Source organism: Bombus impatiens, unplaced genomic scaffold (assembly GCF_000188095.3).
Source record: "Bombus impatiens unplaced genomic scaffold, BIMP_2.2 scf_0359, whole genome shotgun sequence".
NCBI classification, from domain to species: domain Eukaryota; kingdom Metazoa; phylum Arthropoda; class Insecta; order Hymenoptera; family Apidae; genus Bombus; species Bombus impatiens.
Genome location: NT_176778.1, coordinates 66,072 through 73,824, shown reverse-complemented (window position 1 = coordinate 73,824; position 7,753 = coordinate 66,072). Strand labels below are relative to the sequence as shown.

Genomic DNA, 7,753 nt, shown 5'->3' with positions numbered 1-7,753 from the left:
GGGCCTCTCCGGTCTCGGAGAGGAAAGGTGGCCAATTAGCCGTTACTCGGCGCACATGCCTTAACCAACTACCCGGCGCAGCTGCAGCGCCGCTGTACGCTTCTAGGGAATCGCATTCATAAACGCGCACGATGCAGCGTCGCTCCGCGCGTCGTTGTGCAGCCTTCCAGAAGATTCGCGTTTCTTTTTTAATCCGTCTTGTTGTAATTTGTTTTTGTTTTTCTTTTATTCGCGTTAAATTTGACCGAATATGTATACACCTCGTTTCGTGGTTCGTGCGATGCGCGAGTTTTCAAGTGCTGCGATGTTTCGATGGATTTGATCGAAGTGGTAAAGTGATTTGGCTATTGTTCGTTAAATTAGTTTGAGGTTATTCGCTTATACGAGGATAAAATGTATCGCTCTTTGCTTGACAAATAGGGATAGTTGATAACTGTTGCAAATTTTTGTTTTCGCAATGAGCCATACGTTATATATATGTATTAATTATTTTACTACGTCTTCTCTATAAAACGAGTGATGTCTCTTTCGTTATATCGAATTACTAAAAGAGCAAAATAGGTATTTTCACGAGAAAATAGCGTGTATACCGTTAATTTATAAAAACACTTTCGACCATCTTTCATGTTTTAATTTGAAACTTTTACGATCCTGTTTCTCCTAAGGATATAGATATATTTCGTGGTTAAAACGTAACAGACGTTAAACGTTTTTACGGTAAGTTAAATGAAGCATGTGATTAGAAAACCGGACACGGTTATAATTTCTCGTAGTTATGAATCGAGAACAAAATAAGCACTTCTGAAGTTTTGAAATAATAATAGTTTGTATAAAATTGTTGCACATAGCAAACTGACTCGTGACTCAGATAATCGACCTGCCCTTAACATCTCTAATTTTAGCCTAATTATTCTAATATTTATTTATTTATTTATTTATTGTTACTCGCCAATTAAAAAAAAAAATCGCACGATAAAATCTTAAAACAAAACGTTACGATACACGAAACTCACTACGAATTGCCGCTGCAGATTCTCCCGTTGAAACGCAGCGCGATCGAAACACGCGTTGTTACATTTTGCATCGTCCTGTTTCCCAAATTCTCCTTTCACTCGTTCTAATTTCCAATTGCACCTACTCTGCGCTATAGAAACACAGGTTTAAAGAATTCCTGCTCTCCGTTATACTTCCAGCAACGGTAAAGATTCTTCTGGAAGGCGAGAAAATTCCAGACCGATCGGTATCTCGAATTTCACGTACAGGAATAAACGTACGAGCTTAAAGCGAAAGAGTCTCCTCTAGCAATTTCTCCATCTCCTCTTTCTCTTCTTGTCGCGACAAGAAAAGAAACCCGGCAATGAGTTCCACTAAATTACACAGACCGGAGGGAACCATCGTCGAGGAGTAAAAGAGAAAACGACGGAGAGAGAGAGAGAGAGAAAGAGAGAAAGAGACATCGAGACGGCCGAGACGACCGAGAGAAACAAAAACTGAAACGATTTTATCGAAACGCATCCTGCGCGCGGTTTCTTCCGCTTTCGCGACAAGGCGTAAGTACGGTGCGCGCCGCGGAAAGCAGCGTAATAATTGGAGAACGAAGATGTACGGCCGAGCGAGTACCGCTATTCCGGCTGACCGGAATCACTGCTCTGGAACAGCACGACGGTATTCCTCTCCTTCGCTCATTTTCTCTGTCTCCCCTGCATCAACGTGTTCACGGAGAACACGTGCAACTGGCTTAACACCTGTTCCAACGTCCGAGCGCTTTTCCTTCGAGTGACCATTGATCGTCGTCGTTCGATTTTGCCTCGAAGACACCATTAATTAATCTAATCGCACGCTTCGACCATCAAAAACACGTTTCATGACGGTTACAATGATAAACAACAGGCGGCAAGAATTCTGTCGCCGGAATAACGCTTTAAAGTATAAAACTTCGGTTTTATGGGCCGTGTAAACTCGAAGGTCGACGCGAATAGAATGGTTCACGGTTCGATACTTTATAGCCCTCTTGTGATTTGTGTTTCTCACATCACGTGTACCGGCAATGGATAATAATTTAATTTTACTATACATTATGGACGTCTGTATAAGAATATTCGTAATTCATGTTTGCAATTAGGGTGCATTAAGTATATTTTGTATCGTAAAATATGGTCGTAAGTGAATATTGGCTATCTGTTTAGAATGTCGTTTCAAATTGAAAAATAATTTACGGAATTACGTGGTGTGTGTCATTGTTTGTATAGAACGAGTTTACTTACGATATAACGCGACACTAATGTAATTGAAAAGCTTAACCTCTTTTTTTTTAATGGAACACGCAAAATCACTTATCCATGATTACTCATTATTATGCTATTAAGAGTGTCAGTGTAGCGCTTATGAAATACACAAAAACTAAACTCCGAACAAACGAACGTTTTTCCATTCCGTACGCGCACTTTTCCTTATCTGCATAATTTATCGGCAAATTTAATTTACTAGCGATACGTGACCATTATTCACCACAGCGTACGATCGCGTAACAAACGGTGTTCCGCGGCGCGGCATGAAGAACGCTGAAACGCAAAATGGCCTGTTACGACGAGGACAATGGAAGCCTTACGAGGTACCTTGAAGAAAGGAAGCATCCTAGCGAAGAAATTTTGGCTACGGTTTGTATGTGGTTACCTGAGACCATTGAATCGACTTTGTGTCAATAATTCCTCCGTTATGATTCACCTATCTGATAAACTCACCCTTCCCCATTTGTATATTGTAAGCATTCACCCGCTGTTCGTATGGAAATGTTTTTTCGGCTGAAGGAACATTTCTGCGTTTATATTTAGGATTTGAATGTATATTGTACGATTAATTCAAACCGAGCACCGGTTAATCCAAACAACATATATTATAATTAAAGAACAATGTGACACCGAATGATTCGATCGGCGAATAAAATTTCAATCGAGCGAAGGTCTGAAAACATGAAACTTATCTAAATGAGGTCCAGCTGAGCTCCAACAGGAACGGCAACGAGTTTCACCGGATCCCAAAAAAAAGACTGAGAATGTCGGAGGCCTTGTTAACAGGATCTATACGTATTCATTTCTGCAATATCGTTTTCAACCTTCGATTACATCTCGACGGTATTCCTTGTCGCGTGCATTATCAATGCCTCCCGTTGAATCATCTAACATAGACTAAGATAGACGTTCATCGCTTTACATAGGACAGTCAGTAGTCTAACAGTAATAGTACGCATTCGAAACTTCAAAATAGAATCTCCATCTTATTTCAACCTAAAATTATAAACAATTAGAAACAGTCTGCAAGGAGTGTCTCCGTGCAATGAGAAAAGGCACAACGTTGTTCTTGGAAGCTAATGAAGCAACGCGTAAAAGATAAGATCGCGAGCCGTCAATGTTGCAATTAGACGAAGAGTATATAACCGTTCTGAGCGCGAAACCAGCGTCAGTTGCACGCTAACCGGACATGGAAGTGCGTTTTCAGAGAGATTTGCATGACCGCAAGCGACGCACGTGACCGTCGCTAGTAGAAATAAAATATCATACTTATTACAGAGCTTATACGCCATCGCATGAACGACACGCGTGCAATATGTGTCATGACCTACCACAACACCGTGCTCGATCGATAATCCGACACTGACGCTCGTGAATTGAGAATGAGTAGGAGCCACGTACGATTCACAGACGAAGAAATGATAGCGGATATATTTTTTGCACCCTACAGCGACTGTGTACATTAATATTAAATGGAAAGTAATTGACGTCATTTATCCAATACCATAGATTGGATTTATACTTGGAAGTTTCTGCAAATGAGATTGCTATTAACGTCTCGCGTTAAATCTTACTTGGATTTCCAATTAGAGTAGGTTCACTGCAAATATGAAATAATTATTTATTGAATGAATTCTGAGAAATTGACAATAACCATATAGAATTTTGTATAAGTAGACGTTCTATCAAATTTTACGATATATATAATTTTATTAAATATCGTATCTGCAATGGAATATAAGATAGAATTATGGTTGGAAAAAATAACACTGAAATTAAATGGTTTCCTACTAATTAAATAAAAATATCTCGCAAGCAGTCGGGCGTGAATGACAATCAGTTAAAAACAAATTTCCATTTCATCCGACTGATTTAAATTACAACGACGTCATAGAAACATGATTTAGATAAGGAGCAATTAGTACTTCCACCGGTAACATAACAGTGATAACACAACACGAGCTTATTGTTTCATACTCATTCACACGATAAATCGCGTGATTACGATTAGACGACTAAACGATTAGACCTGGAAACAGCTGAGGGTTGATAACGTTGCATAACTGCGTTCGGGAGAACGCGACACGGAATAACGTTAGTCGTTCAAGGCCGAGTACGCTCACTGTAGACAGAGCAGTGCAATCTGCATTACAATGTCATTCATTGTCGGTCAGGGCACGAACGAAAACGTACGATAACCGGTCGCCACTCTTACATGTCAGCTGTTGTCTTTGTGAAAAAGTTAAGAAACAGTGTACCGAAGAAAAAAAACGAAATCACGTGTTTTACCGGTACAATTCGATCGACCCAGAAAAGCATAACACCATTTTGGCACGAAACGGTATACTATCCGAAACATGGAAAGTAAAATAATTTTTTTCAGAATAATTTCGCGATAGAATTACACTTTATAATGATTTGTTGGTTCTTAGATTTTATGAATGATTTCTATTAATTATTTATGAAACGTTTCACTTATTCAGAATAATTTGACAACAGAATTATGTTTCCTGATGACTTCCAAGCTTCCTCGATTTTATAATTGGATTTATAACCGGTTGACAAATTCTTTTTACGTCTGACAATTTTGTCTGCATTATGTTTCTTCGTAAATGTCGGATACCTATAAAGAAATAGGAAAATGATGCCACAGAAAGTAATTTAAAACGTCCATTGCTGCTGCTAGGTCATGGCCTATATTTCCGAGAGGAACATAGATAATATTTCCACTACTTTTTTATCGCGAGACGTAATCAAGTGGTTAAGCAGAAATGTTAATAAAACGGCAGTCGAGCAGATGGTGACCTCATATAGCGTCAGGTTTCTAAAATCTTGAAAGAAGTAAGATATTCCTCGTTTGTTAAAATGGTGATTATTCGTCCCTCGATAAACATATTAAAATTTTCTTGTATAAAACGTATTTTTAGAATAATACAAATTTCACGATAAAAAGCAAGTTTTATATGAAAAAAAGATTTATTTATATATATGTATCTTCTTTTATAAATTTCTCTTTTGCATTAACATTTTCTTCTTCTATTTATATGTACAACGTATATTGGATAACGATGTTACTGTTTTCCATACCAATTACAAAATATGCAAACAATCGCCTTTTCGACGATGAAGATAAACCACGCTCGATACAACTCGATGAAATTATTTGTGACAACTCGGCACAATCGTGAAATGGGTTCGCGTGAATTGCACGCGCGTCTCTCGAGAATGATGCTATCAAGATCACCGGCTTGACTTCCGGTGTCCGGATCATTACGTGCATAGGTACTGTAATTCGATCCACGAGGTCGTACCCATACTGGAATATCATTGACGATAATAAAGAAGAAAAAAAAAAGATAAATCGACGAAACATCGAAGAAATATTGCAAGTTACACGCGAATGTCAGACGTTCTTACGTAACCATTCGCTACGTTACGTTATCCGACTTTTGGTTCGTAATTAAGGTGACATAAATTAAGAAGAAGATTGATCTATGCGATTCCGTATGAAATAAGAACCGAAGAAATTTGATCGGTGTGCATGAAACTCTTATTTTTTATCTCTGTTTATCTTGAATTATGCCAAGTAATTTGGTAGAATGTCGGTAATTTAATACTGTAAATAAATTATACTTGTAGATTAATATTTTCGTACAATATCACCGTACGAAATACGAAGAAAGGGAAAATGATAAACTATGAATTTTCATTACGAGTAGATTGGAATCTTCTTCATTTCTTAATTAGGTTAACGTCTGTTTTCTGGGTTGTGCACTTTGCGTAGCTCCGCTTCTGCACCAGTTCTTTTACATTTGTCTTTCTGTTTTTTACGCGATAAACTCGTTACTCGTGTGAAAACTTTTTCGAACAACATTTTTTATTACGATGTACTTGTATGCATGTAAATGTTGAAATTTACATTCGGTCACAAAAGTTAATGCCATTCATCTGATCTTTGGCCTTGATACCTATTGCATAATACCAATCGAACAACATTTCTTCCATACATTCTATTTATATCCTCGGTTGTCCGCAGAAAAGTTTCGTAATACGAAAAGTTTCCTGCTAACAGAAGCAAGAGAAGTTTCATTGCTGACCACCGCTTCTACGTTATGAAATTTCTATAATGTCACCATTTACTGAGAATCCTTCAAAGATCCTCCGTTTCGTTCATAAAATTGTGTATTCTCCGTGTGACCTCGAAACCTCTTCTTTCCATGGTTCTTCATTGAAATTTCTCCTTTATTCGCGAGCCACCGTGCAAATGGGCTACTGACGCAACCAGGAACGCGCCACCGGCACCGCGTAATGACCGATAATTAGTCAGTCGATTGCATAACTCGCCATTGTCAGATAATGCAGACGAGCTGTTGGAGGAAGATTACGTTCCGTGAATTCGCCACGCGGAAGACAAACCGGACATTTCGGAACCCGTCTTTGTCTTTGTCGACAAAGCACGAATGTGAATCGAAAGGCAGAAGCAACTTCTTCACCTGCGTAACAACGATTTCCATTCACATATTTCAAATATTTCTAGGAACGTTGTTTTGTAATATCAATTGCTATTCGTTCCTGATCCATGCCGCAACTGTCTATACGTTTTTTGTTTACTTGTAAATAACTTGTGTAAATCTACTACACGACCTATGCAAATTTTTAAAGAAAGAAAAATACTGAATTATTTACGATTACGTGTTGAATTTCGCGCTTGTCTTTGCTATTTCTCTACCGATACGTACTTGCTTAAATGTACACGATTCTGTGACAAATATAGTTGTCAATTTCTCTGCGTAATTCGGACACATAAAAGTGTATAGAGAATTTTTGTTGACCGATTGAAAGTGTGCTGGTTAGGTATTAACTCAACTAAAATGGTTGAATCGTATTTCCTTTGGAACGATGTTCAGTGAAAATAGATAATCACCTACGAAGTAACGACACGAATAAAAGATAAGATTAAAGTTCGAAATACAAATTCCACGAATCGAAGTTACACGATTGATGAAGCAAGTTTTTTCCCCAGTTAAGCGAGAAATCATGTTTATTTACGAGCTAGGAACCGATCGAACTTCCCTGGCTGGATTGCGTGCGAACGACATAAAAGTTTCGTGGCCTTGTATTCGCGCACGTGATAACACCCGTACAAAATAAATACGTGCTCGATCGATTACATCCAATTTCGCATACCTGTTTTATCGGCAGTTTGTACAAGAAGTAAAACGGTGTACGCGCAACGCGTTAGTTTTTCATGTGCCTTGAAACGAATATAAAGAACTATGGACAACTCTTTAAATTCTATTCAGAATAAAATTCTTCTTTGAGAAACGGTTGTAAGACATTCTTTGAGATTATGTTATTTGCCTGATATAAAATCAGAGATTGCATATAAAAATCTAAAAATGATTTATCTCTTTTTTTTTGTAAAATATCGTTTGTTTTTTTTTTTTTTTTTTTTTTTTGGAAAA

General features: G+C 37.9%; 1 protein-coding gene across 7 annotated transcripts in view; it reads right to left on the bottom strand.

Moving 5' to 3' along the window:
- LOC100740144 (repressed by EFG1 protein 1) overlaps window positions 1-7,753 on the bottom strand; it is a 38,391-nt gene that overhangs the window by 21,576 nt on the left and 9,062 nt on the right. Inside the window, exon 4 of one of the 7 annotated variants that reach the window (XM_033320798.1) lies at window positions 6,633-6,781. The exons of the other annotated variants lie outside the window; for them this stretch is intronic. The gene's annotated coding sequence lies outside the window, so the exon portion shown is untranslated. The remainder of the gene's footprint in view (window positions 1-6,632; window positions 6,782-7,753) is intronic. 7 annotated transcript variants of the gene reach the window in all.